This window comes from Meleagris gallopavo, chromosome 2, assembly GCF_905368555.1.
Source record: "Meleagris gallopavo chromosome 2, MGAL_WU_HG_1.1, whole genome shotgun sequence".
Taxonomy (NCBI): domain Eukaryota; kingdom Metazoa; phylum Chordata; class Aves; order Galliformes; family Phasianidae; genus Meleagris; species Meleagris gallopavo.
The window spans coordinates 37,550,803-37,578,760 of NC_139405.1; the positions used below are offsets into that span (position 1 = coordinate 37,550,803).

The 27,958-nt window shown below is 45.8% G+C and overlaps 2 long non-coding RNA genes across 7 annotated transcripts in view; both read left to right on the forward strand.

Moving 5' to 3' along the window:
• Window positions 1–27,958, forward strand: part of LOC104909683 (uncharacterized) — a 110,180-nt gene that overhangs the window by 30,906 nt on the left and 51,316 nt on the right. The gene's annotated exons all lie outside the window — the stretch shown is intronic.
• The window catches only part of LOC146544939 (uncharacterized), a 34,708-nt gene continuing 7,217 nt past the window's right edge, over window positions 468–27,958 (forward strand). Inside the window, exons 1-3 of one of the 2 annotated variants that reach the window (XR_014882138.1) lie at window positions 468–2,225; window positions 2,376–2,513; window positions 2,983–4,066. This is a non-coding gene — a long non-coding RNA (uncharacterized LOC146544939). Of the gene's footprint in view, window positions 2,226–2,375; window positions 2,514–2,982; window positions 4,067–27,958 lie in introns of those variants that run through there. The other variant, XR_014882139.1, reaches the window with a different exon arrangement.

The following is a 27,958-nucleotide window of genomic DNA, read 5'->3' on the forward strand; positions in this document are numbered from 1 at the left end:
TGTAAAGACTTTCAAGCTTGGTGTAAAAGGGTGGTCTGAGGAAGTTCTGTAAGGTCCTGTGTTCTGCCTCTACTTTTCCGAAGCGGCATCAGTATCTCTGTTCCTAACCAGGCTCTCCCACTTAGCCATCCCATTCTCAAGGGCATATAGATCTTCAAACATCTCCGGATGTCTGCCCAATAGCATTTGCATTTCACAGCCTGGCAGAGGCTGGCCTGGCCCAAGGCAGGACGACAGGAAGGCAAGCAGCTGGATGGTACAGATTGATAGAGGGAGAGTGCTGCTCATGGAGGGCTGTTACATCCCCTGCTGCAATGCTGAAGCTCTGCAGCAGTCACACAGAGAGATGTCACAAGATGTCGGTTGAAAAGAGGATGGTATTTGGCCTGTACACTTTATATTGACTGTGCACACCTGGCGGCGACAGGGGAGGGCTTCCACTGTGGGAGATATTTTTTACATGAAAAGAGTTCTAATGAAGCTCTTTAAGCTTACATTCATCTTCTCACGCTTTTCACGGAGCAGGAGGTGAAAAACATAGTTCTGATTAACATTGCTGGATTTGTTCTGAAAATGACATCTTTGCAATGTGTTCTTGTCCTCACAGGAGGAGACATTTTAGCTCCTGTGTTTCTTTTCTCTAACTTTGCACATGAAACACATCTTTCCATCCAGAAGAGTGTCTGCAGAGGTGTTTGCAACTCATCTCCAGGTGCCCACTCCCACCCCCAGCCTCTGGTACTGCTGCTCTTGCCTATGGCTGTGCGTGGGGCAGCCCTGCTCCCTCCAGCTGGCCCCATGCAGGCCTCAGTTCTGTCTTAGGATGCATGGTGAGGAAGGCGGCTTGAGATGAGACATTTTTCCCCCAGGTTTTCTTCCTCCCACTTCTAGAGAGCCGGTTGAGGACACAGGGCTGAGAAACAATGGCATTGTGCCAGGGCAAGTATCCTAGACTTGTTGTAGGGGGTGAGATCCTGATGGAGGAGGGAGAAGGATGGGAGGAACAGCCAAAACATCAAATGCTGATGGCCTTATTTTGGTCGATATCCCACTGAAGTCAATGGGATATCACTCCAGGAAAAACTGGATAAGGATCTCTGGATTTGGCAGCAGAGGAGGATCTGTCTTCTAGCTGTTTACTCCCCTGTCCACGCCTGCTGTTGGTGACTTCGTGATCGTTTCCAGAGCCTGCAGTCATGATGTCATACCCGGGGGACTCTGGATTCAGGTGGGAAATTAGCAGCAGGAGCAGATGAATTCTTTAATAAACAAAGTTCCTGTTTTCATGCAAATGTCTCCAGAAATAAAGAATGAGAGGAGTGAGAAATACAGAAATTTATGGTATAGAAGCTACGCTGTTTGGAAACAGATTTTTTATGAGTTTTCCAAGAGGCGCCAGCTGCTCTTTAATGTTTTCATTTAAGAGTTTTATGTATGAAAGTTCTAGCTTGTGTAAACAGAGAGGCTGAAAAAGTTGTGGGGATTGTTGTTAACGGCGGACCTCGCAGGCTAGGGATTTGGCTGAGATGAGATTGCAGGCGTTGGTACTTACACAGAGCATAGGTTTTAACATGTCTCAGTGACATCCCCCTTGCTCTTGTGATCACTCCCAAGAGATCCCACATCTCTCCATCCTCCAGAGGCCCTGGAGAAGGTGGTGCTCCATCCTTCTGGGCTAAAGGGTCAGTTGTGCAGATCCATCCTAGCACCTTTTGTGGGGGATCCCTCTCAGGAGCAGACCTGGCGAGGGGTGGCCATGTTGCCCATCCCTCTGGCCTGTGAAGAAGCTCCCATCAGCCTTGGTGCACTGTGCTGTGGTGCTCCCTGCTTTTGCTGACATCCATCACCCACCCCTATTTATTAATCTGCTGTTTTAGGGAGTGCCTATCGTGTACCACGATTCCTGTAATTGCATTATGTGGCTGGAGAGAGCACTGGGGCACATGGTGTGCGATGTGCTGGTGGGCTCCCTTTGTTTGGCAATTAGCTCTCTATGGTGAAATGCATGGCACTGTATTAAAAAAAAAAATTAAAAAGAGGTCACTTAAGCAAGAGCAGCATGCACAAAGCAGGCAGCAGTTCACAGAACATTTCTCAATATGGAGACCTGAGCAGTGATCCCTGGCGCTGCTGCTCACCATTTTGCTCTCATGTTTTTATGCAGCATCTTTCTGTTTGCTCATCTACAGGAATACTCTGCCTCTAGCCTGTCTGTTTTTGAAAAGGTGACTGCTGATGACAGCTAAGATAACAAGAGGGTGGTATTTTTTTTTCTTCATGAGCACGCCTCCGGTTCTATTAATAAAATCCTGAATTTGACTAGTCCTTCTGAGAACTCCTGGCCTCTCTCACCCATTCAAAACTGTATTTTTAAGCTGTTGTAGGTGGATTGTCGACAATGGTTGTTATGCAAACTCTGAGCACTGGCTTCAGGAGCTTCTTGGAAACCTGCAATGAGTAATCTTCATGTTTCTGCCAGGTCTACAAAGAGGGAGGGTGCAGTTTTGCCACAGGTAGGTTAACAAAATAAGTGTCAATTCATGACAAACCCACATGCCAAAAATACTCACATCAAACCTTGGAAACAATTAGAGGACATGACGAGACCCTCACCATTAAACTGGTATTTGAAACTGCTGTTTTTTTCACTCAGGAAAAAATGGTCAGATTATTTGTTCTCTGGTGTTGCTTGTAGGTTGTTTTTTTTGTATGTTTTTTTGTATGGGTTTTTTTTTTTTTTTTTTTTTTTTACCACTCACAGCCAGTGGCTGTATTTAAAAGGGCATGGTTTGTTTCTTTAGCTTTTGTGTGAAGTGGACATTAGTCCCATAAAAGTTTGATACATATCACGGGGTTGTAAAGTGCAAGATGGCCATCAGTCTGGGACGAACTTTGGTCAGTACTAACCCAGACTGTGGGGGCTTGTGAAGTAGGGGTTAAGGTAACAGATTCCTGATACCACTGCTGTCCCTGCTATAACAGGGAGGCTCCAGAGTATGGACCGGGTTTCTCCTCCAATGCAGGTAAAGCATGAAGATGCATCTCTTGAGCCCCCTTCACTCTGAAAGCAGGAGGTCAGCAACACTTTTCTCCTCTCTCTGTACAGAGAGTTAAGATCATTTTGGTTTGAGAGATTGCTTGTGAGAGCAGTGCAGCAAGGCTCACAGGCAGCTGACAACTTGTGTGGCACTGCCAAGTGCCACGTGGGATGTGACGGGGTGATGCTGCATGCCTTCTGTTGCTTTCTGTTTAAAGCACTCTGTGTTGTTGTCGGGTGTCACGCCCAAGTACCCAGAACAAGCCACATCTTTGCATCATACTGGTATTCACAAGCTGGTAATACCCATCAGTCCACTAGCTGGAAAGCCCCATCTCTGTGCAGTGTTGCTTATTAATACACTGTAGCTCATAGTTCTTCAGAAGGCAATCCACCCTGTGAATCTGTTTTCTAATGCCACAAGTCCCTGTGCTTCTGCCAGTCTGCTAGTTCCATCGTCCCTGCCTCTAGTGAGTCAACAGCCATCTGTGCACACAGAAAATCAAATAACTTTTGGTAAGAGGGCTTTTTGTCATTTATAATGAATCCCTCTGCATCACCCTACGTGGTACCTAGTGACGTCCAAGATTAAATCAAGAGAAAAGAGTGCGATCTGAAGCCATCCATGGCAGCCTGGTATCACCTTTCTGTCTCAGCTGCACTTCAGCAGGCTAGCTGAAATGAAGCAGTTTTCTCTGTGCTTCATGCCAAACACTATTCTTACTGAAGCAGAGGGAAGTTTTGTTTTTCCCTAAATAGGAATGATTTGGCCTTTGGTGGTGCTCAACTGGAAAGAATCCAGCGCTCTTCTGATCTTGTCAGAATGGCTGAGATGATCATAAATCATAAGGGCTGCTCCAGATATATTTTCCCTGGGCTTGATTCTCCATCCCACCATGCTGATACAATGAAAAGAAAAAATGAGCCCACCACTGGTGTAATTTTACTGATAACCACTCTCTTTCCAGGCAATCTTTGTGATTAATTTTTCTCAGAGTCTCTCTTTCTTTTTTTTTTTGGTTTGTCTCATCTCTGTTCAGATTTTTTTCCTCCTCTCCCCTTCCATATGGGGAAGAATAAAGTGAAGAAACAACATTTTCAGAGAAGAAAGACTTGGAAAGAGTTTTTGTTTTCTGGGAGTCTGCTACAGCTGTTAATTTGTGGAAAACCTCAGTGGAAAGTCAGCAATATGGCAGAATCACTTTACACGAGAATTCAGTGATGGCCTTGCTCCAAGCCCTGGCTGTTTTAGGTTCTTGGCTTGCACAGCCAAACCTTCATGTAGTGTCATGCTTTTTTATAGATAATGTTGATGCAGCTGTGGAAGGCTCTGATGTTCTTTTATTTTTTTTTTTAACATGGAATTGTCGTCATTCAATCAAGCTTAAGTATTGTGGAGCTGTGATGTTGTTTGTCTTTGGTTGTTAGATGTTGGCGGGTGAGTCCAAGACGGGCTGAGATGTTGTTTGGGAAAAAGAAAAGACTCCCTCCCTTCCTCCCTGCCTTCTCCACAGAAATGCACACAGACCATAACTTCCATCCAAAAATGCAGGAATGCTGAGAAAAATTGGAGCTGGGCTTGAACATTGCAGGCTGGGCCCCCCCGCCTCTCCAAAGCATGCACGCTCTTCTCTTCCTGTAGACTTTGTTCCTCTCCAGCATTTGTCATGCATAGTTGGTGGCACATCAAGATTTTGAATACTGTACTGAATGCAACAACCTCTTTTTTTTCTTGGATGGACATTTTGTTTGTGGAGAATACAGCATGGTGCTCAGCTGTCTGGGCAGAAATGAACATTGAATGAAATGAAATTTTCAGCTATGTGACAGCTATTAGATCAGAGATTAGTTTTCCAGTAGAAATGTCCAATTATTTAAACCTCTCCAGTAGATGAAAGAGCTTTTGACAATCTGTTTTGCTGAAAAGCCCTGCAATTTGTTTGGCATAGATTAGATGACCTATTAGAGATGAGAAAAAAGGGAAAAGGATTTATAATTAATGTCAGCCCAGCTGTTAACTTGGGGAGTATTGCTGAATTGTAGCACAAGACATATCGTTCAGCTATTTCTGCAGTGACAATTCATGTGTACATCACAATGTGTGTCAGCAGCTTTCTGCGCAGCTGTGTTTGGTTGCAGGGACTAGAGTTCCCCATCCCCAGGTAATGCATTAACATGCACTGCTGCTTCTCCAAGGCCCTGCCTCCTTTTTGAAGGCAGGCCTTTATGAATGGGTAAGCCCCATGTTTTTTCAGTGCTACCTTGTCACACAATGACTGATCCGCTCACCTCCTTATCTCTGGGCCATATGACTTTGAGTGTATCTGCCTTGCCAACTTGGCTAGGCATCATGTTTCTTTTCCTGAGGGTGACTTAGGGCAGAACCCTTGATTCCTTCAGTTTCCTGGAGCACCTGGAAAGAAGAGGAAAACCAGAGACGGGCCAGAAAGAAGCAGGCAGAGAAAGATGAAAGAATTTGGGAGTGGGAAGTACTCACTTTTGGAATGATCCTCCTCCTGAATGGCCTAAGGCAAAGTAATTTACACTTTTCGGCAACATGCAGAATTGCCCAGCCCTGCAAGGGTCCTCTATTTATGTTTTTATAAGCTACTTATTCTCCTTTGAGTCTCAGGCTATATCCCCACTGCCAATATTGGAGTTAGCTCGAAGTGCAGTAGTGTCTTTTGGAGACACCTGAGCTAGAATGAAGCAGCTGAGCTGCTTGAAATAGTTTACTCCACAGCAGTGCATAGTGTCATATGTGCATTTGTGTCAAAGCACTGTACCTGTCTGCTGCATTCTCTTTCTTGTGCCAACTCTTGTTTCAAGTAAAGGCTTATACTGCAACCCTGCCTTCTCTGCAGCTGCCCACTGAGGCTCAAGTCATAGCACAGTCACGGTAGGGTATGGGGTTCAGGAGCTGGACTCACTTTGGTGCTTTTGTAAACTTTTTATATGGCTGAACCCACAATGTCTGTTAGCAGTGCTAAATGCTTTCCTGTTTTCCTCTTCCCCTTGAACTCACTCTGCTGTTCTAACTGAGAATCGTGTTCTGTTTCTAATGACAGAGCAAAGGTGCCAAAATATTTCAGTAGCTCCCCTAGGAACATCTGCAACTTCTTTAGCTATTTTCACAGCTGGCCATAACTTTATGTTATTTTTGAATGCTTGTAGCACCAAATCTGGGATCCTGGAGGAGAACAATGGCTAATTTCCTTGTATCAGAATTTATAATTTGCAAAAAGATGCACTAGCAACTTTGAATAAATGCTGAGAGACAGAACTATGAGGGATTTTGTCATTTGAAAGGCAAAGTTGCTAAACTCCAAACAGAGTTTAGACTGGTGTTCTGACATACAGTAAAGCTGGGGTTTGGTGAGGTCAAAACTTATAGAAATTTCAACTGATGGTGCAACTACTTCTGAGATTCATGCTGCCCACGTAGCAGAAGCTCCATTGGATCACTGCCTCCAGTATGGTTGCTGTCATCTTTGATGGAAATAGGAAGAGTAAATTCTTACAGCTCTAATGTGAGACTGAGTTCTTGGGACTGGAATTAAGTCTGGGAGTTTGAACTTCCACCCAGTAAAATTCCTGTAGACCTTTAATTGCTACTCTGATTTATTACCTGCTAGTTGTGCTTAGCTGGTCTGAAAGTGAAAACAAGCTCAAGGTATTTAATCAATATATTGATCTATCGCTCATAATTTGTGCTGCACCTCTTCACTCCCTATACTGGTCTATCAAAACATGTAAAAATATGCTGGAAAGGTTCCATCTTATTTAACCACTAAGAAATGTATAAGAACCAAAAAAAGTCTGAGGCTTATCTCACCCACAACAATTGCACCCTGACCCCCAATGAGTGATAGGCTGTGCCCTGTTTCTTGAGGAGGCAGATCTGCAATTGTGATATGAGCATAGATAAGAGTAGTGCTTGCAGGGTGAGAAACAGAGAATAGACTCATAGAATCATTAAGATTGGAAAAGATCTCTAAGATCACCTAGTCAAACCATCAACCCATCCCCACCATGGCCAATAACCATGTCACTCAGTGCCTCATCCACATGTATGTGGAACACCTCCAGGGATGGTGACGCCACCACCTCCTGGGGCAACCTGTGCTACTGCCTCACTGCTCTTTCTGAGAAGGAATGTTTCCTAACATGCAACCTGGACCTCCCCTGGAGCAACTTGAGGCCATTACCTCCCATCATATCACTAGTTTCCCCCGGCCAACTGCATGCTTTCTCGGGAGGTCTCAGCATTGATGTCTTTTGCCAACAATATGGGCAGGCTGCAAGGAGCCACCATCTGTATCTGCTTCTGACGAAGTCCTTGGTGGTCCACTTTTTGGGGAAGATAGAGCTGCTCAGTGAAGGATGTGGGTAGTAGAGGACAGTGTTACGTGCCTCTTCCTGAAGAAGAAAGACACTGCTTCCTGAAGATGCTGCTTCCCAAATGCTGTATCTGTGCATGGCCCCCTGCCAGCATGTTTGTGCACTGATTAGATCTGAATGTGAGGTTTCCCACAGTTCAGGGGAAACACTGAGGTGGAGCAGAGCTCAGGGTTCCTGACGTGCACTGCTGTCTCCAGTAGGCTGCTGCTATGCCCACTGCTGGCAGAGCACCCTGCATCCCTCTCACTCGCACTGCATCCACAAATCGTAATTCCTTCAGATTCAGAGAGACTTACTGTATACCTGTGAGTGGAAGGAAAATATGGCTCATTGTTTTTTTTCCATTCTCATGCCAATTTTGGTGCAGTGTAAGGGCCTGCCCTGTCAAACCCAGTGGGAGCATAGCCAGCAATTGCAACTCAAGCCAGCACATAGCTGAATGTGACAAAATCCAACAGAAATCTTTAAAACTCCCCAGATTGCTTCCATTGCTGCAGTTAATTTTTTGTCCATGACTTTTCTACGAAACCAGATACAATTAAAACATGCAATTCAAGAAGCCTTAGTGCCTTGACCTAAGTGCTAAGGTATTGCATGAGCTGCCTGCCAGATACCACAGCCTCTGCAGTTGGAGACAGGTAATTAGGTCACCACTTGTGAACTTTTGACACATGCAGACTTATGGCCTGATAACAAGCATGCCTTCAAGCTAGTCAGGGTAATATGCATATCATCATGAATCTAAGGAGCACTGAAATCTAAACAGTCATTTAGAAGAAAATGGCTTCAACCCTTTGCATTGTAATCCTACCTGAAGGCACAGAGCTTGTCTAGGGGATGTCTTGCTAGAGCTGTCTGAGGGAGCTGAGAGCTGCTGTGCTGTTGCAGTAACATGCATAGTCGCTCACTTGGGTCTGCATAGACATGACTGTAGAGTATGTTCTGACAACCTCCACACGGGCAAATGATGTGCTTTAGCACTTTAGTGCCCTGTCAGGAGGAGTGAATCTGCATTCCACAGAAAGCTCTCAGAGGCAATGCAGGACTATGATAGAAGAGCATGGCTAAAAATCAAGCCTGGCACAACCACAGTTCCAGGTGTGTGCAAGAGCCTCTATGGGAAGTGGGGAGGTGTTCTAAATACGTCTTCTGTCATTCTTTGTAAATGGAAGATGCGGGAGCTGGTCACCTCCTTGCTTTATTTGAGTATTCTGCATATGTTTTCCTTGTCCTGCATCTCAAGATGCTTTCCCATCGGCTCATGCTGTTATGTCACTCTCCAGCGGGTGATCTCAGTACAACCAGGAAACACTGAAGGAAAATGAGATGCAGATGTGGTAACTGCATTAATATTCCTCTTCAGTGCAGTTGCCGTTGGAGAGCCTGGACTGCTGCTTTGACTTTGTTCCTCCGCAGAGCGCGCTCACATTAAAACGTCAATCTTATCTGCGTTTCAGTTCAGAATGTCTGCCCCTGTGGAACAGATCGTTCAATGCACTTACATCCTTCCCAGCTACCCTCCAAGGGGATGACTCAGTCTGTAATGCAGCACATCTGGTTGGGACTACAGAGGACACTGGAACCTAGCAGGGGCTTGGATCTGCCGCTCAGTTATGTCATGTCTGAGCATTGCTTGTTTGTGTATTTTCAGAAAACCCAGATAAAAGAATATGAAAAGAAAAGAGTAAAAAGGGTTTTGTCCATAAATTACTAGTGACCTCAAAGCTCCCATGCTGGAAAAATTGCTATGTGATGCAATGCCAGTAAAATGGAAGCCCTGTAACTTCACAGAAAAAGCAGTGATATTTCTGATTAATTGCTGTGCTTTTTGAGGTTTCAGTAAAAATGGCTGCTGATTATTTCTGAAACTTATGATGACTGTCTTAGTGCATAACCCCTTCTTAACATCAATTTGGCAAGCAGAAAAGGAAATATATCATACGATATTCCGCTTGTAGGGCCAAGTTCTGTCATTTATCTGCTTGCAAAGCCGCTGTTGACTGCCTTGGGATTTCTCCTTGCAGAATGATGGTAGGACACGATCCAGACCCAATATAAATGTAACATATGAACCAGTATATCTTCAGATGGAGAAAACGTGTGTGGAATTTCCCTGTACTGTCATGTGTATGCTTTATAGGGCAACTACATCCACAGTTATTGAAAAGAAGCACAGATGTCTGTGGTTAGACATCAGTGACTTGTGGGAGGGAAAAGAGGGAAACTGGAAGACTTAGAATTTGTGCTTGATTGGTTTACTGAGAAATACAGGGCAAGAGCAAGGAAAATAGTTCAGAATAAAACTGTAAGGAAGGGAAATTGGTATTGCTGGCAACATTGATGAAATATCATGTCCTTGCCAGGAGAGTATAAATTATGGGTTTCCTGATAGAAAATGTTGATGAGACTAGTGGGGGGGAGTCTGAGGAAAATGCATGCATGTGGAAACTGATTTTTATTTTGGTGATGACTGAAAATAACCATGAAGCCTGGAGCTTGTAAACCTAGGAATTCTGAAATCAATAACTTTAAGAGTTAACAGTTGGAGAGTGACAGCCCCATGAGGACCATTTGCTTTTCAGATCTTGAGTATCCTTGCCTATTTTAAGTCCTCAGACTCACTGTAGGCCATATAACATCTTGTGAGGCGGTGGTTATCTGAGATAATTTAAGCAGCAATCATGGTGGCTGCAGGAAGTGCTGCTGGCAGTGGAATGTTTGGTTACTGGCTCTGCTTTGGGTAGGTTTTGGGTTGCACACATCTCTGCACCACCTAATTTATGCCTTCCTTAGGTGAGCCGTGTGCCACCTCTATTTGTCCTGTACTTTTTTTTTTTTCCCTAATGCTCTCTCTGCAAGAAGAAATATATACAATATAGTACTGTGTTTCTGTAGAGTTTCCTGCTTAAATCTATACCATGGGACACACTGAAGCTCTGGAAGTTGCCTGTTGAAAGCCCTGCTCAGAGTAAGGCTAGTTTCACAGTGAGACTAGAATATTCAGGGCCTTGCTCAGGCACATTCTGAATATCTCCAAGCATGGAGATTTCAAAGTTCCCCTGGGCTGTAGGCCTGCTCCATCAAGTAGGACGATCTTTCTTTATAACATTCAGTGTTTGGTGCTGATCCAGATTTTAGGCCTTTACAACAGAGGATGCTATTTATTGCCTTTGGGGCAGGCTTGGGCTGCTTGAGTAGAAGCAGATGAAGGAAGGTTTTCTTGGCCTGACAGCAAACCTCAGTGTCAGCCCAAAGAAACTTGATCTAAAGAGGTTTCCACAAAGGCGAGCCTCAGGCTACCTGGCAGAGAGTAAGAGGCTCCTGTGGGGAATGGTTCAGAGCACCTCTGTGAATCTCCTCATTTGAAATGCCCTCAAGAAGTACTGGTCTATCTTCACTGATAACAGAAGACTCATAGGAAGATTAGCTTCCTATCTGCTTCCTCTGTGCATGAGCCACTAAGCCATCTACAATTAAGCCTGAAATCTGTGCTCTTTTGTAGTTACCTGCACTGAAAACTCCGGGGATCTGGAAGGGCAACAGGGGGAAAGGTGCCTTTTAAGAGCAGTAATTCAACAGCTTGGATTTGTATACTGCTGATACTGCTGATGAGTTGACAAACCTTCAGCTGCTTCTACTGTGCTTGGGTTATGACTGTCCTTTCACAGTCTCTGGAATTTGTTGAGAAAGGGTAGTATTTGTGATCAGCCATGATTTTTCATTGCCTGAGAGCTGAAAAGTCTCTCTCTCTTATAAAAAATCTCCCCATCAAAATTGCAAACCAAATCTGCTGCCATTGCAGTTGGTGGCTCTCCTCTTCAAATACGAATGTCTTCGTGCCAAGATGCAAAACAGTCCACAAAGTGCTTTCAGTGCGTCAAAGGAAAAGCAGGCTGGGGGTCGATGGTGTAGGAGAGGAAACAGGTTCTAGGTAGGAAGGCTCCTAAGACCTTTTCCTCAGCACCAGAAGCTTCTATGTGAATGGATGAACAGCAAAAATAGCAGATGGGGAAAGATAGATATTTAATGATTGCTCAGACCAAGCACAACCCCATCACTACTTCATTGCACCATAAAAAAAAGAAAAAGAAAAAAAAAAAAGCAACAGAAGTTCTCCCAGGGCTTTCCTGCTGCATGCAAGCACAATATTCTGCTCAGAGATGCTGCAGTGTCATTGGTTGAGGAGCTGAGTGGTACATGGATCCCAATGGCGTGCTGCTATGTACAGCTCGGGCTCTCTCAAGCCCCAGTTTCTGGCTGGGAGGATGCAGCAGAGATACTGTAGGGTGGCAAGTGAGTCACTTTCAGACTTCCAATGCTGCAGTGTCCCTCAGTACAGTGCTCCTCTTCCACTGCACTGCTATCCTAGCTTCCAAAGTGAACAAGACTTGTGGGGTCTTGTTTTGCATGTGTGTTGAAGAAAGTCCCTGACAAACTTCTTTCAGCTGTTGGCAGATTTCAATCAAATTTGTTAGTAGGGTGGAGATCTCAGCAACTTTATGCTCTTACAAGTTTTGTGAAAATAAACAGCCAGGTAAAGAGGAGAGAAGTTCTCATTGATATTCCTATTGTGGGAAAGGTCAAAGAAGGAGCCCATATCTCACTACGCATCTGGATGGGAGACACAAGGCTCCAGGGTTTTCCCTGGCTGTGGAGTTACTCGTTTATTATTTCCCCAGCCTGAGCCAAGGCAAAGCCCATCACAGTGAGACAAGGAGCTCAGGGCTTCACATCTGTGCTAAAGATGGCTGTGCTGTCAGTGCTGTATTTAGAGCTCAGCCCGCAGACCGCCTTCTCTTTTGGCCCCTTTGGATTTCTTCACGGTCCACTGTGGCAAGGGCCTGTTCCTGAAGTGTGCGCATCTCTCCCTTCTGGCTTCTGGCAAACAAGGTTTTTTTTTTTTTTTTTAAACAGAGCACAAATGATTACCCAGAGTCAACTGTCTCTGGCCTCCTGTCTGCAGAATCTCTTTTATGAAGTAAATGTTTATGCTTTCAGACTCCCTCTAGGCCTGTATAATCATTCAGCACATGGCTGCAGGATAAATCTGTTCTTGCAGTTAGCAAAGGAGTAAATGCATTCTCCAAAATCCTCAACAAAACCACGAGAATTGGAGGGACACCAAACCAGAACATTATTTTCGTTTAGGCTGTTGAAGCTGCTGGGAAACTGGATATTTTGCAGAGGAATTGGCTTTTTTTTCTCCCTTCATTGCTTTTTTTCCTTAAAGTCTGCAGCAATGGAATGAGTGAATTATTTCCTGGGGCAGCTGCCGTGTAACATCCAATGCTTTATTGTTTGAGCTAGCAAAAATAAGTGCATCAAGAAGAAGAAAGTAGCAAGTTGCTTGAGGTTCCAGAGGAGCAGGCGGCTCTGGAGATTTCGTGTTTATTTTTGTGGCATGTGCTAGATATGTCCATTTTCTCTTTCAGTTTCTGCAGGCACCACCTGTCCCTTGTTCTTCTTCAAAAAATAGATGAAGTAAATCTGAGACACGGGGCCTCGAGGGAGCTGCTGGGGAAGGAGCAGAATAGAAAGCAGGAGGAAAAGAGAGATCCTCACGTCTCATCAAGGGATGGAGATGATAGATTAAAAAAGCCTTAAATGTCTGAGCAGTTGGTGAAAACTGTCAGCTGTTATGCCTTGCTTGTGACATATATCTCCACAGGCAGACTTCCATTCACGAGTTACAGAAGCAGGCACATTATAAATGCCTGACCTCCATCCCTCCTGCAGCCCCTGTTGGGCTGTGGGGTCAGCTGGCAGGCCTTCTGCCCCAAATCTTGCAAAGCGTCATGATTCTGAAGCAATGGCCAAACCTTAGACAATGAACTGGCTTTGGAAAACAGAATGACCTTGCTTGTCTTACAGAATCCTAAATGCAAGCTGCTCTGGGGAGAATTCATAGATCCTTCCTACCAAAAATGGAGCAGGCACCAACTGCATGGTGTCTGAAGCCTGGAGGTTCACTGTGATGGGGAAGTTTCACTCTCATATTTAAAAGTGGCGCAGAAGAGGGTGAAGGGGAAGATGCAATCAGTGGGCTAGCGATATCAGCATTAGGATGTGGAGAAAAGGAAGATGAAGGCTATGTGATCTGTACCTCCCCAGTTCTGCAGCATTCTGAAGTCAGCATGGCATAAATGAGGGCTTCCTTCTGTCCCAGGTATGCTTCTCCACAGTTTTCTTATCATAAATAGTACCACAATGTGCTTTATCTAGTAAGTAGCAAAGGAAAGAGCAAAGGAAAGAAATGCTTTGGGCATGAGGGTCTTTTTTAATAGACTTGCAGTGATGAGGCACCTGGCTAATTTCTGTAGGGTTAAATTGGTTTGTGTCTCTGCTAGAGGGCTTCCCCTGCAGATGGAGGAAGGCTTTGATGTCGGCTTCCCAGCACACCCTCCCTGCCCACTTTCCTTCACTGTTGGTTTTACTGCTCTGCTTCTCTCCTCCTGGGGGCTGCCCTGGACCACCACCATCAGGGTCCCACACCACGGTGCAGCATGCCCTCTGCCTCCTTCCCTCCCTCCTCACATGGAGTATCAGCTGAGGCAACGCTGTGTAACTTGTGGAAATCCATGTGGCTATACTGATTCATGCTGTCCAGGGATGTGCTAAGTCCTCTCTGTCTAGCTAATTTCTGGATCAGTGTCATCTTAGGGACTTTGGACATCCACGAGCAGATGGAAGCTGTGTGCTGCAGCTGATGGCACTTCAAAGGAGCATTCACAGTCCATGTTTCTTTGCTCCTGGAATGTTAGAGCGATCTACACTATTTCATACACACACACACACACACAGAATCTCTCCTGCTTCATCTTAGAGATGAGTGTAGCAGAACACATGCTTGTGGCTATCTTTTGGAGATAGAGAGGGAAACAAATATTAGAGGGTGTGTTTCACTTGTCCTGTCCTTGTTTGAAGTCCCTAATACACCATGAAATCCCTGAGACCTTCTTGAATATAAAGATGACTGCTACCGAAATCCTGTGATGTAAACCCAGTGCAGAGGCCCCATCAGTCTGTGGGGCACCAGGGTGTGATTACACTTGCATGTGATGTGTGATATATGACCCCTGCTTAATCTTTCTGCTCTTCTTCCCATCTGTGAAATTAGACATCTCTTTCACTTTGGAAAAGGCTTTGAGATACGTGGAAGAACAGCGTGTTCTTCACTGGTAACTATTTCTGTTTCTGGATAACTTATCAAAGAATCACAGAATACCTTGAGTTGGAAGGGACCTCAGAGATCATCTGTTCCAACCTTCATGCCACAAGCAGGGTTACCAACCACTAAATCAGGCACTAGATCAGATTGCCCAGCTCTCTATTCAACCCTACCTTGAACATCTCCAGGGATGGGGCAAAATTCTGAATTTACAGGTGACAAGTGGTATTTAGTGTTTATTATTATCCCATTAATCTGTGGAGATTGGGAAATGTGAGAAGAATATAATTTGTGGCACAGGCAATCCTGCATATAGCCTTCTGAGGTCCCTTCTCAGAGCACATTAAGAAAATGTACAAACAAAAACTTCCTGGCCAGTGTATTTGCTTTGTTTTGAAGAAGGAAATACAAAAATGAAAAAGTGTAATGAAAGCAATAAATTAGTATCATGTTAATAAGTAATCACCCACAGAATGAAGATTTAGACAAATATTAAACAGGAAAGAAGACTGCCTGGGAAGGAAGTCAGTGCTGGGATTGAGTGTCACCAGATTAAAAGGGCCATTATCTTTTGGACAAACATGCATAGTCCAAAGTGCTGTCACTTACCGTAATGCTAGAACAGCTGCTGGGGGTGCTGCTTTCACAAGGCTTTTTTAATCACGAAAGGGCAATTCACTATATTGTAGGAACTATATGCGATGAGATATACACATTTCTTAAATTAAGAATGTAAGAATTCTTAAATAAATATTTTCAGTCCTGAGGTGGGTGGACTTCAGAAAGGCAAACTTCTGTGCAAAGTCCCAACAGGTCATGCAGAGGATACAGAATGTCCTCACCAGGTCCTCTGATGACCTCATTAGTCACTGCCACTGTCCTTTTATCTCCTCTGTAAAGGGGATAAACTGCTGGAGCAGATGTTAGTGTGCTGAAAGCAGGATCTAGTATTAACTATGACAGGGAAAACACCATGTTACTACAAGCAGGTGGCCTTCTCCAGGATGGGACTATTTCAGTGATGGCCCTTGCAGAGAACAGGAGGTATAAAGAGCAAGGATGGCAGGGGAAGACCAAAGTCTTACCAAGAACACTGCCATTGAGTTGGCACGGGCAGCTATCTCAGGGGCTGTTAGGGGATGAAGTCCCCTGATTTGGCACCCTGGGCTGGTGGGCTTCCAACTACAGTCTGAGCCTCTCCTCGCTGCTCAACTGTCCTCTGCAAGCACTGCTGCTGGTCCTGGGACAGAGAACCACTGTGATGCACAGAGTGCTGAGAGTCCCATCCTAAATCAATATTCAAAACAAAGCCCATGTGCCAGAGACCCCAGTGCGTTCACTGAAAGTAATCGTTTTCAGATGCTTCCATAAAGTGTCACAGCTGGAGTTTGAAAAGGCATTTTATGGCTTAGTGTTTTGCTTTACAAGAAAAGAGCAGGAACAAATAGAGGCTGTGTATGGATGTGTTTATAAGAGCGGGGGGGAACTGGGTGTGTAGATTGCGATGCTGTGTGGAAGTGTGTGAGGCAAACCAAGTACGTCCTTGGGAATTAAAATAAAAATAACCCGTGACCTTTCTCTAATGAGCTGTGTGAAAGGTTGATAGTGATGGCCAATAGACTGCGCTTGTCATAACAGCATCTCGCAGGCTGCTTCGCAGCAGGGCTCACAGCAGGAGATCTGCAGTCCTGATTTCTCCATCCATTTCCAGCACAGCATTAATTTTGTGCCGAGTCCTTTAACCACATCCATCAGCCTGGCTACAAATTGCTTGCCATGATATCTGAGTGTTCATGGCATCCTCAGACTCATTTTCTCTTCGTATAAAGTGTGGCTCATCTGATTTCTGTGCGTTCCTTTGTCTTTCCTATGACTGAGAGCTAACCTGAGTTCCAGGGCCATGCACAAAGAAGGACATGCCGTCACAAGCTTTCTGTGCATGCAGCAGGATGCTGAGCAATGTCAGGGGGTTTGGAGGCTGTAGGGTCGGGAAATGCTGTATGACTGTCCAATAACTCCCACCAGTAAGCAGTGCCGCAAAGGCTCTATCTCAGAGACAGCTCCCTCCTCCTGGTGTGTCTCATAGAGGTTAGCTATGAGTATTTGACCCACTTCTAAATGTCAGGCAAATCATCTTCAATATCTCAGTCATTGTGAGTGAGTAAAATCCATGCAGTCCTTATGAGGCTAACATGCTGGCATACCATCACTGATAACAGACTTTTACCCAAACTGCCAATACCTACTTGATTTTCATTCTTGGCAATCGTTTTTCCTCCCTTCTTCTCTCCTCAGCCGCAGTGTTTCATAACTGTGAGAACTATAATGACCAGGGGCCTCTGGCTTTAAAGGAAATGTTTTCCTCAGTGGGGTAAATGCCCTCCAGTTACACAAAATCACGTATGCCCAACTGAAAAGGAAAACACCCGTCAAAGCTTCCTGAAGTAATGTGGGGACTTGGGTTCCCTTTCTTTGTGTGTGTTTCTTTTTAAAGAATCTTACAGAGAGGAATGGCCGGAGCAAGGGTTTTTCGTTGTTTGCTCAACGTGCCTGTGGGAGAGTGCATAAAGGGGAAGGAAGAGATGTCCCAGTGCTGGAGCAGAGTGTGATCTTGACTCAAGGCCTGGGACGTGGGCCTTGTCCTTCTGCATGGTGGAGTGGGAGATGGCCACTTCAGCATCTCCAGCAACAGCAGCTGTTCTGCTGAAGGCATTGGTAATCAGCTAGTTTTAAGTGACATTAGCAAATCAGCTTGTCAGAGGAAAGGCATCTCTTCTGCTTCTAAGGGGCTGTGTTCTGCTCTTGAGCCTCTTTGTGTGCTGCTCAATGATTGTTAAGTGTACTTGTGTCAACAAAGCCCCAGACTCTCCAGTTCAGGGCAGCTTCATCTTCTGCCAAGCTCTGTCAGGTGAGTCAGAGTATCCATCCTCCCCATGCAAGCAGTGCATTGACCATGGGGTTGTGTCACTTCCCCAGTTCCCATAGCCATGTGCCTCGTCTCTGCTGGGGCTCTGGGTTGGTCAGGAGCAAATCTCTGCCTGGAAAGACCCAGTGAGGCTGGCTGCCAGTGCCTTCCTGGGGTGCTCACGTCTAGCCTCGCTGCTGGTCAGACTGCAGCATGCTGTGTCAAGCACAGGAATGTACCTGATAAAGCAGAACTTATTAGAAAATCAAAGCAAATGCAGACAACAAGTGTAGCTTGCCCAAAGTTTTCTGAAACTAAGCCCAGTCTTTGGTGTGGGAGCCTGTCTGGTGCCTCCAGAAGTGTTTCAGACCTCAAGTTTCCAGGCTGTCTGCAGTTTGGTGCATGCTACTACTGAAACCCACCTCCTTCACATAACTTTGAGCTCCCACCATGAACAGCCCTTTAGCCAACATGACCAAGCTATTCCCGTTCAGCTGAATCATACCATTTCAGCCTTTGAGCCGGGACCATGTCTAGACAGTCAATTACTCTCTACTCTCCTGTCTCTTAAGAAACTTCAGTGCAAGTGTCTTCTTTGACCTTGCATGTATAATTATTTATCTTCCCTATAAATAATGGATTTCTTTGTTGCTGGTTGGTGGTGATTCATTAATATTTTGTTTCCTCCTTGTGTTCAAACATCTTTCCAATATCCTCTTGCACTAAAGCCTTATTCCTTTGTATGCTCTTTTTCCCTCAGCTGATATTTCCAAATTTGCTGTAATTCCATTCATTTTAACTGTAGATCCTCTGCTGGTGATATCTGGGCTATCATGTCACCTCAGCTTAACCTCTGCTCACAAAGAATGGGATGATTTGCAGACTTTCCCCCTGCTCACACTCAGAGAATCTCCTCTTTCTGACTGTCACCTTCATGTCAAGCACGTGCATCTCAGTTTTGCCATTTTATGTAAGGGAAAAGGGAAAACAGTGCGCAGAACTGTAGGGTGGGACCAGACCCTGGGGTGAGCATGCTTGTGTGTCTGTGGCAGGATCAGCATCCCATGGAACTCAAGTGAAGCTCACAGAGCCCCCCCCCAGGCATTTCTCTAATTGAGGCGCTTAGTGTACATAATTAGCAAGGGCGTTAATCGTCCGTATTTAAGATCTCATCTTTCTCACTCTGCAAATTGATTGGTGCAGAGAAGAAAAAGCAGAGAAGCTGTCGGTCTCTCTCTGCAGACAGCTCACTGCACTTGAGGAAATAATGTTTGAAAAGTGCAGTAAATTTGCTGTGATCTGCCCAACGGCACTACAGTGAAGGCAGAGCGTGAGACTGGCAGCCAGCAGCCTTTTGCAGGCAGGACAGGAATCCCTAGGAATCACTATGGGCTCATCCCACAAAACATTTTCCCCAGACAAAGCTGCCCACAGCCTGAGGTCACATTGGTTACGCCCTGACCACAGACCCCACTGAGGACTCAAGCACAGCACACACCCAGTGCCCATAGAACACCATTTGGGACAGTCCAGACGCCCCATCCTCCCTGCGTTCTGCCTGGGAAATTATCCCTCTAGTCTCCATGTGGTCTTGAGGTTAAGGGCCAGCACCACTTCATGGAGTGAAGAAGCCAGTGCTGGGATGAAGAGGTTGAGATGCAGGTCTCACCAGCTCTGTATGCTGCACAGCTCTTCACTGCAGGGTATGCAATGTACTCCAAACCCTGCAGCCATTCACACCTGCTCACACCCTCCTTGCACCGCAGAAACCAGGAAATAGTCTCTTTGTGGCTGTTTGCAGCCATGCCAATGTGTTTTCCCATTGATGGAGTATTGCAAAATCACACAGAGCTGTTCTGTTCCCCTGGGAGCTAAAAAAAGATCAATTTTTTTCTTGGCTTCACTGGGATCAGCAGGAGATCAACACTCAGAGCACCAGGGGTGGCAGCCCTGTGATGCCAGTGAGTTGAGGCAGATCTCGAGCAGTCCCTTTGGCAGGTTTTCAGCAGCAGGCCGCCCTCCCCACCTTGCCCTGCAGCCTCGTCCCATGCACAGCCTGCTTCTGCTGTTGGCAGACACTCAGCCTGGCAGCTCACACTGTGATGGGGAACAGAACGCAGTAAACGAGCTGTTCAGGTGCAGAGTCCAGGGCATGTGCCATGGGTTGGACATGGAACATGAGAAAGGGACTGTATACACATCCTGCTGCCAGCCAGGCCACCTGCTGCCTTGGGAAATCATCTTCATACTGTGTCTGCAACTGGCTCTCTGAAATGCAGATGTTTGAGTTGTTTATGGGAAACCCCAGTTGCAGATTTCAATTTCCTCAGATTTCAGATTTTGGATCTGTGGTTTGACCTCTTGATCAGAGGCAGGGACTGTTGTTTTAAGAGGAGAGCTGAGTTTACATGATAAATCTCATTTTCACAATGGTGGAAAGAAGCTGGATTCATCCAGTGCATTGACACAGTTTAGATTATGGCAAGCCTAGATTTCAAGAGCAGTTTGTTCCATGAATTACAGAATTTTAAAAGCCCAGTTTGCTACAGATTTATGTCGTCTATCCTCTACTACCACACTGAAACAATCCCAGTTCCTCCACAATATCCCCTATGGCTTTCTCCGCCACTTTGCAGCTTCAGCTCCTTTCCTAGTCCCCACTTCCATCTGACCTTTAGTCATCTTCTGCCTCTTTACTACTGAAGCCTCACTTCTTTTTCACACTTCCATTTCCTCCATTCCAGCTTTCCCTAATACCTCCAGGACCTGCTGCCTTTGGAAATCCGGCTGCAGAATAAAAGCACAGAGAATCACATTAGCAGGATCAAAACAGTATTTTTACAGTTCTTGCAATTGTGGCAGAATGGGTTTGACTGGAAACTAAGCACACCTAGAAGTCTTTGCAAGGCTGAGCATTGCCCAGATCCAGTGCTGCACTGCTGCAGTGGGAGCAGAGCATCCTCTACCTTGATGGGGCTCCAGTCAAACTCATCTAAAACCCCACTCAGCTTTGGAGGGTACTCTTCCTTCTCCCCAGTTCATGTGCCTCCTTGCACTGTGTGAGCACCTCTGCATGTTGGAGCAGCTCACTGGTCCAGATGGAAATGCATGACTTTGTGCGGCAGGGCTCAGTCTTAGAGGGCCCACAAGTGCAGGCAACCCTGCCCACAGCTTTGTGTGACCTTGTTCTGACATCAGGGCGGCGGCAGGAAGGGAAATGACAAGCACTGAGTGTGGTAGGCTGACACGGCCTCCATGCTGTGGGGAAGAGTAGGAGGAAGAGGGGAGACCATCCATTTTGGGGCCAGTGCAACGAGGACGTGCAGATGGCATAAACTCTCACCCCAGAGCATATGAGGGGGGCACCGCACTGTAAATAAGCTCTGTGTTCTCAGATCCACATAGTGCCAGGAGACATCAGCCCTACTCTGTCAGTGCTTTGAGTTTGCTCCAGCGCAGATTTCATCAGTGCCACTGGATACCTCTTTCTTCTTTCAACAGAAGACGCGCAGGATAACCCAAACCCCCGCAACTTCCATTGAGCAATGCTATCATATTAAAAGAAAACAAACAAATGGAAAAAAAGCTTAGTTCTGGCAGTTTGCATCATAATATGAAGACAGATTTCCAGGCAGCTGCGTGCACAGGGGCTGCAGATCAATTTGGTGTGCAAGCCAGTGCTGTCAAAGTGGGAGGCAACGGTGTCAAAGCAAATGATGACGGGAACTGTGCTCACACAAAGGAGTAAATCCTTCCTGGTGTGAGTCCAGGTGCCTCAGAAATGTTCTCAGCCTGTGTATCTTTGGACCCTCTACTTTGGACCAACATTTTTTTCCTTTCTGTTCCTACAAACCACTGCAGGCTCATCCAAAAACCTGTCATCCGCTTTAACAAAAGGGTGAAATAAACATCCCAGCATCATCCTCGGCAACTTGCCACCAAGAAACTGCTGCAAGATATGACAAGATGAATACTGCCTTTAAATGCTATGTGAAGAAGAAATGAATGGCTTTCACTTGGTAGAAATGGCCTAAGTGCCATGCAGAGCTGATCTGCTGTGTCCCCTGACTGCAGCTGGTTAAGGTGTCATCATGGCATGGCAGCAGTGGTGGCAGGGGTCCATATCCCCTGCACAGCTCTGACTGATACCCCATGCTCTGCACTCCCTAGAAAGAAGTGTTCTCCCCTTGAGACCCAAAGGGCTTGCTGGTCACCCCGAGAGCCCCATCGTGGCCTTCTGTACCAAATCAGGATGAGTGACTGTTGGGCTGGGCAGGTAGCAGATGTAGAGCTCTCCCAGGTGATGTGGAGACATCATCAGGGCAGCTGCACCTTGTTTTCTTAGATTGCCTATAAAAAAGGCCAATGGGCAAGGCAAGCTCTTTTCTGCTGGTGGTGCTATGTGAAGGGATTGTTCTCTGCTTACAGGTATGAATGTTTATTTTCTTACTTCTTTCTCCAGTCTGTGAGTAAAAGAGCATTAGGTGTAAGGTGCTTAAATTAGGATCTCTGATAACTCTGCAGGGTATGTGACTGAAGGCTTTTGTGGCTGTGCGTCAGTCTCCTAGAGCCAGCTAGGGTGGGCTGTGTGTCAGTCTCCCAGAGCTAGGAGATATCTCTACTGGTATCCTCTGCAAAGGAGTGAGATATGTGACACAATCTGGGTCTGCTCCTGAGCAGAGCAGTACCAGGGCAGTCTAGCAGTGCCCAGCATGCTTCAGCCAGCACAGTCTCTGCCTGGGAGTCTTTTAAAATGAAGTGGTGCAGGTGTTGTCTTGTTGCTGAGCTCTCCACCACGTCAGCCTGCTTGGTTTGATCTATTGTTGTGCTGATACCTTTGTAATAAGTGGCTCTTCCTAAGGGAACAGTGCAGGATATGAAATGCACTGAAATGTTGCCATTTAAAGGTGATGAATTGTTTTCCTTTCTAGTTCGCTGCTTTTAAAGCTTCTCACTGGCAAGGACCCATCATTAAGTGCAGAAACGTAGCATACTCCTCTTGGAGATGCTTGAGTTATTTCAACTTGGTGTCTCTAATCTCAAAAGCACATCAGAAAAATGTAGTTCTTGTCCCAGTGATATAATCTAAGCATAGATCTAGCATAACAAAAAGATGACATAACAGGAGAAGCTACTGTGGTGTCATACTGGGGTTCTGTGGACTTTGTTAAGTTTATGAAGATTAGCGATGATGATTCTGTGTGTGCCACTGTATGTATATATATGTATTTGTAACCACTGCCTTACTTCTAGTTGCTGGAAACTATCCCATGTATAACTTAAAGTGTAGGAGTCCTTAGTGATGATTAATGGTCACAGGGGGTGAAGAGGAAAACAGACAGAAGTGTGGGCTTTCCATGCCCACCTTGTTTTTCCTCTGCTGTTCTCTGGGCCCTCTGAATGCTGCACAGCTGAGTGTACTGAAACGACAGGTCACTCCTCTTGCATGTTCTCAGAAACCTGAGACTCGGTCTCTACCAGTTCATTAGGACATTAAGTGCACTGGGGGGTGGAAATGCTGCCTGGAACATGCAAATCTTTGGCTTTCACAGTGACTGTATCTAGGTTCAGTAGCTGTTATTACCTTGCCTTGTTTCAAAAATGCTCTTGTCTGGAGAATGGGGATAATCCCTGGCTATCTTTATACTAAAGGTTCTGATAATGAATTATTTAATCCTTACAGAGCACTTAGATATTTGGATACCTCTCGATACAATATGTATCACCTTAGCTGTCAAACCACAATAGCACCTTTTCAGCCATGCTGTAGATGCAGCAAGAGATAGTAAAGCATCCCTGCTGCCTGAAAACACTGAGTACCCGACTCTACTTTTATGAAGGCAAACCACAACAGGTTTCAATACTCGAATGAAATAAAGCCTGAAAGGAGATAAGAAAGAGATAGCGAGGAGATTAATGCTAGGCTTGATGGAAGGCTTCCTGGCTGGTTGTTCTTGTCCAGGAAGTTCTTTTGAGAAGACGATTAGTGGGTTTTATGCACACTGGCAATGCTTGCTTTATCCAGTGTCATCCCATATTCTGTGTGATGTCCTCCCCTCCCACAGGCCTGAATGCTTTGTTTGTGGTTGTGTGGACTGGGCTGCCCTTCTTTTGTGGCTGTGTGGATGAGCTTGTCCACAGTGTACTGCAAGATGGGGAAGTGGGCTGTTAGTGCTAAAACGTTGCCTCCTGGGTGTGCGTATGGCTGTGGGGAGGCTTATGGCCTGGATGTGGGTCTGCAGTACTTGGAAGTTCAGTTTGTTGTGACAGAGGTGTTCCCTGCTGCCAAATGTGCTGGGGCATCCTGGTACAGGTGGGAGGTCAGGCTGGGTGTGGGAGCAGCCATCCCAAGTCACTTGCTCAATAACCTCTGGTCCGTGTAGGGAAGGGGTGATGAGGCAATCAGTTCTCATTGCTCTTGCCTGTAAGCCATGGCAGGCCAGTGCCACCAAAAAACCTCCGCTTCATGCTGCTGCGTGGTATGTAGAACAAGGCAAACTATCTTGGATCAGGCATGAAATCCACATTTGGAAGCAAAGGTGGAAGCCAGTGCAAGTCAGATGTTGTGAACTAGAGCAGACTAGAGTTTAGTTTATTATCTGAAGCTTGAGCATGAATCTGTTCTAGAGCTTATAGTGGTTAGTGCCTTGTTTACTCTTTGGATAGTTTATCTAAACTGAGATCACTTCAATTTTACCACTATAAAGAGGCATGGAATATGAAATTTTTCATACTGATCATCCAGCAAAGACTTTGATGTGTTCAGATGCACTGAAATCCAGCTTTAATCTGGTTTTGGTTTTGCAGAATGATAGGCTTACTGAGCTTTCATAAACCCAGTATCCAAGTGCTCCATCTTATTTTGGTTTTTGTTACCTATCTTGAAAACGGAATTTTAAGTCATGCTGAAGTGCAGCTTCAATTACATTCTGTTAATAAATAATCATTTAATTATGACTTATTGCAAGATCCCACCCACCAAAGACTGGCATTTAGAGGATTATGCCCGCAGGGATGAAGGATGAGTTCAGTTTCAGAGCTGTATCTCCTTGGTATGACTGTTCCTGATGGATTGTGAAATATATGTCCTTATTGGAGTTGCTGTTAACTTCATAATTGCTCTGTAATTACTAAAGAGAGAGAATCTTGCACTTCTGACAGCCAGGTGCATGTATTGCTTAATCTCCATTATTGACTTGGCTCAGTTCCTGTGGGTGCTTTCCTATTTTCTCTGTTGTGCAACACCAAAACTGACTGAACGGTGTGTCTCCTGTTTTGTTCCTGCTTAGGAACTAACAACAAGTGCAAATATAGACGAACTTCAGAGAAACTGGAGAGGCTGCCTGCCACTGTGTGCTGGCCTGGGCTGGTAGAGGCTGCTACTGCACAGAATTCACGTGGGCTGATGGGAACAGAGCCTGGCAGTCCTGCCCCTGGCACCAATCTGTGCTGCAGCAGTCACGGCTGAGAAGAGGCTGAGGGGCTGTCTTCTGGACAGCTTCAGGCTTGAGTTGATTAAAGGGTTATCTCAAACTGCAATAAAGAGCAGGACAGCAGTGAGAAAGCAGTGGGTTGTCAGCAGCTCCAGGAACGGTCCCTGCTGTGGGGAACTGCTATTTGTCTGTTCTGCAGTGTACTGGCTCAGAGCTGATGCAAAAAATCACAATCTGTCAGGCTTTTCTGAGGCTTTGGAAATATTTTGGTGGCCTTGACTGCATATACTGGCATTTTAATAGAGCTCAATGCAAGGGCTTTTTGGTATAAGCAGTCAGCAGATAAGTCTGATGAGAGAGCATGTGAACCCAGAGCCTCTCTCTGGGTCAGCAATGGAGATGTATCACCTTCTCTTCCTCTGAAGAGCCCCAAGTGAGCAGCAAGGAATCTTTTTGGGAACAGTGCTAGCTGAATCTCTGTGCTTTTGCTTACATGTGATTTTTTTTTCTCTCCCTGTCTTTTTTCTTTTACAGAGGAATAAGTGTTTCTGGAATATGGTACTATCAGCTCTTGACTCCCCAGCAAAACAGAAAGCAGTGAAACTGCTTTCTCCAAATATGACTTGCATATCAGGTCTGCGGGGCTTCTTTGAGCACCCGGCCCCAGGGGATGTGTCTGTCTGGCTCCTTGGTGCCCCTGCAAGCTACTATCACCTGTTTGCTCTGCTCTCCTGTGGGACAGATGTGTCCCACCCACTTGGGATGTGGACTCCAAAATTTGGAAGCTGTTTGTGTCAGTTCTCCCTTCTGTTGTGGTTTTGAGGTCAGATGATGCCAGTGTGTTGTTCTGCTCCTCATCCTCAGTGGACTGAATGCACTTGCCCTGCCTTGCCCTGCCAGTTCTCAGCGATCTTCTTGTCCATGCAGGGTATGTGAAATGAAGACTGTCTGCCTCCTGCCTCCGTATTTTGTATAATAATAGGTGAGCTTTCTGGTTGCTGCAGCTCCTCTTTTCCCATTTCCTCTCTCATCACTACCTATTTTCTGCTGAGGAGATTTTAGACATGAGATAAAGCAAAACACAGACACATTTCAAGCAGCGCTGTGCAAGAGCAGGAGGGGAATTTTTAATTTCAGTAAACAGTCGAGTCTTCAAGGCCTCTCAGTGCAGTTCTAGGAAACACTTTGAACTGGAGAAGGATATGAGACTTTCTGCGTGACTCATGCTATTAGTAGACTGCCAGTTTTGCAGCATGAGAGGCTGATAACACCACAGAGCAGGTGCACTGGTGGTGCTGAGGCCTCACAGTGCAGGCAGGTAGCTGCCCCAGGGCTGCTGTGAAAACACACGGTCCCATGTGCAAGGAAATCCTTGTCTTCTCACCTCTGCAGCTCATTAGCTCCGGGAATTGGACTGCGTGGAGATGGGGATAGGGGCTCTGTGCATGGTAGCGACTGCATCTTAATGTGAGACTGTAAATGTAGTGGGAACGGGGAAGAGAAAGCCAGTTTGGGGAGGCTGGAGGCTATGGGGGAGACCTGGGCAGAAGCAGCTGCATACTGTAGGGTGAGAAAATAAATTTCATGTATGCATGAATAAATCCTGATATGGGGATGGAGGGCACTTTGTTCAGCATGTGGGAGCTGGAGGGAAGCTTTGCATGCAGCTGTTTTGTGCATGATGACTTGTTATTACTGCTGCACCTTCACTTCCAGTAAATTTATGGCTTCTCATGCAACTTCTGCCAGTAAATGGAAGTGGCAGGATTGGGAAGTGGGGAAGAGATGCAAATGCAGCATGACAGTTGCAGGATAGTTAATGGTTCAGACTGGGGTCAATGCCTCAGTCTCAGTGAAGCTTTCCCTCACAACATACTTGCTTTTGGAGCTGTAACACTTTTCCTTTTCTCCTGGTTGTGGCATGGTCTTATATATTGCCCCTTCAGATACCATGTCCAGGTGCTTTCTGCATATATGTAGAGGAAGTGCTACAGCTGCTTCTCCAAGAAAGCAGCCTGCACCATTTCTTCTGCCATCAGCCAGATGGGATTTGGCTCCTTTAAGCCTGCTTCTGTTTCTAGTCTCCTCTAGAATGTGCTTTCTGCCAGATGTTTGGTTCTTGCTGGAACCTTTCATGTGGGAGCATTGTTTTTATAGGGCCCTGTTACAATTTGGTCCCACGGCTGGGCTGAGTGCTGTTATGAGGCTCCCTGGGTGTGATGCCCCGTGCTGTGGTGTGCTGCTGTTGCAGTGCACCCAGTAGTGATGCACTTCCAGATGGGATGCAGGTTGGCCTGTGAATGTGGAGAGCGTGCACCAGCATGGAAGACTTATCCTGAAGACCTTTGTGAATCAATCTTTGCTGATGGCTGTACAGGGAGATGCTTGGGGCAGGGGTGTCTGGAAGAATGGAACCCATTGGCTGCTGCTCAGTTATCTTGGGGTAGGGTAGCCAAGTTGTAGGTCAACTGTTCCCTAAAGTCTAGCAGTTACGATGCCATTATAGATAAGCCATAACATATATCTTTGTTCATGATTTCATTTTTCTTAACTTTCTCAAAGGCAAATATACTCAGGCTGTTCCTGCAGCCCTGGCTTTTGCAGGCAGCTATTACCTGCCTTTCTCTGAATGGGGCAAGATGGGACACTCCCTCCTGTCCTGTCAACCTCTCCCCTTCTTCCCTGTGTTTTGGCAGGTTGCCTGGGGCACACCATTTCTATTGCTGGGCATGGGCTCCTGTAGCAGGCCTTGCTAATGCTGTGCTCTGTGGCTACTGGAGGAAGCAATGTGAACTCGTTCTGCTGCACTGTTAGGTTGCAGAGCTGCACCTCTCTGGTGGCACATCTGTTGATTGGAGTGTTGTGAAGAAGGCTGTGAGCAGGAAGAGAGAAGCGTTTTCTCATGCACTGGCCCAATTCTCTTGTAAGAAACACATTACATTGGCATTGCCTTCAGATGAATGCAGAAAACATTGGGAAATGTGTGATGACTTAAACAACTGGAGACTTAGCAT